At 35.1% G+C, this 2,249-nt stretch overlaps 1 non-coding gene across 1 annotated transcript; it reads right to left on the bottom strand.

Moving 5' to 3' along the window:
• Positions 1-753: 753 nt before the first annotated feature.
• LOC114677770 (U4 spliceosomal RNA) lies at positions 754-891 on the bottom strand. Its single transcript, XR_003729216.1, has one exon. It is a non-coding gene; the product is annotated as a U4 spliceosomal RNA (small nuclear RNA).
• Between the last annotated feature and the right edge of the window lie 1,358 nt (positions 892-2,249).

Genomic DNA, 2,249 nt, shown 5'->3' with positions numbered 1-2,249 from the left:
AATAGTTTTGAGGAAAAAAGGTTTTAGGTTATGAAAACCTTTTTGAGTTATGTCCTCAGTGTCTTTTATCTCACAAAAATGATGCTCTCATCTGTACAGGTGTGCAATTCAGAAACCTGGAAATCATTGAAGCTCCTCACTCACTCTCATCCTCACATTCCATTAATTATAGAGTGCTACCAGTTGTATTTCCTAAATATCACTAGATTATTCTAGTTTTCTTTCATCTTTGCTACCATCACCCTAAACTATTAGAATCTACTGTATAGATTTCATTCTGTTGTAGATATTATTCTTGTAAATCTCCATCCAAAGCTTATATATCTGGCTCACCTCAAAACTATTTCCATATTTGCAGCTAGAATGATGCTTTCAGAGTGCAAATGTTATTGTATTTTAAAGCTTTCAAAACTCTTCAGAAATTTTTTATTGCTTTAAGAATGGAATTTTTAAAATCCCAATCAAAGCCCTGCATGTTATGCCCCGATTTTAACTCTTCAGCCTCATTATTCATTCTCTATTACCTTACTCTCAGAAGTGAGAACTGGTTTCTCACTTCTTCCTGATATGGTTGGACCTATTCACACACACTGAATTGACTTCCTGCACTTTCCTCAAAGTGCATTCTTAGATCATTTATCTTTTCTGATTTTTATTACATATTCTGATTTTTGTTATATTTTTAAAATTTCCAAATCATTTTGTTATCTTGATACTTTCTAGAACTGATTTTCTTCTTTTTAAAAAAATCAGTCTCCTTAGAGACTGTGAAAAATTACCAGTGTCAACTACATTGCAAGTCATCATGACAGAGTTTTGGGGGAAAGTTTTCAGTGAGCAATGATTGCATCTCAGACCTCAGTGGCTATGATACTACCACTGTGCAAAGCTAGAACTGATTTTCTATAATTTTCAAATAGAAAATTGTATTATTCTTAAGTAACATTTCCTACTTTACAATATTTATTCTATCTGGTTTCTTCCTTCTTATTTAATTATATTGTTTAATACTTTTAGAACAATATTCAGTAATAATAGAAAGAGCATGCATCTCTCCTGATTTTCTAATGTGTATCCAACCATCATTCTCTCTCTCTCTCTCTCTCTCACACACACACACACGGAGACACATACACACACACACACACACACACACACACACAGAGAGAGAGAGAGAGAGAAGAGGTAACATGGCAAAGCTGAGACTGCCATCTGTAGAAAGACTTACTTGCAAGGTTACCCCTTGGGTGGCATTTGGATCATGGTAGGATTCCTACAATTTCCTGTTAAGAATAGCTTACTATGTCTAAACTGTGCAAACAATATGGTTTATGCTGAACATCTTTCCTTCTGAAGTTTTAGAAAATGCTAGGCAGATAGTGTCTGCGTGACCAGCTCCCAGTAAAATACTGGGGCACTGAGCTTCTAATGAACATCCCTAGTAGACATTTCACTTGTGTTGTTATAACTCATTGCTAGAGGAATTAAGCTCATTCTGTCTGACTCCACTGGGAGAGGATGCTGGATTTCACCCCGTGCCCTTTTTTCCTTTGCTAGTTTCATTTTCTATCCTTTCACCATAATAAATCATAGCTGTGAGTATATACAACTATATGCCAAGTCCTGTGAATTCTCCTAGTAAACTATCAAAACTAGAGTGGTCTTGGAGACTCCCAAAACACACAACACCTGCATATATACACATATATAAACACACATGCATATATACATATGTATTATTATGTTAAAGGAGCACTTGCCATTAAAATATTCATTAGATTCTACCAGTGACTTTTTCTCATCTGTTGATATGATATTTTTTCTCCTTTGACTTATTAATATATATTTTATGAATTGATTTCTTATCACCAAGTCATTCTTGTTTCCCGACGCTCTCTCTTGTTGACTTCTGTGACAGTGCTGCACACTGGATTATTTCCCTCCCTCTTTGAAGGCTATTTCCATACCCTTCCTGCATAAGTTTCTCTTCCTTTCTTTTTGTGTCCTTCAGGTATGTTTGTGCCTTGCCATAGGCTCTTTTTTTTCTCATTTTTTAATTATAAAGATTATAATTAAAAATTTTAATTTATTTCTCAGACTCTCTTATGCATATTCATTATTTGAAATATGGCCCATACGCATATGACATATCAAACTCAGTCTCCAGGAGTTCTGACCCCTTTCTGCACTTCAGATGCATAGATCGAATTTCCTCCTGGGCATCACCCCTAGATGTCTCATTCTCACTA

The sequence above is a fragment of the Macaca mulatta genome, chromosome 4, assembly GCF_049350105.2.
Source record: "Macaca mulatta isolate MMU2019108-1 chromosome 4, T2T-MMU8v2.0, whole genome shotgun sequence".
Classification (NCBI taxonomy): domain Eukaryota; kingdom Metazoa; phylum Chordata; class Mammalia; order Primates; family Cercopithecidae; genus Macaca; species Macaca mulatta.
The sequence above is the reverse complement of the archived record's forward strand: the minus strand, read 5'-3'. Positions and strand labels throughout refer to the sequence as shown.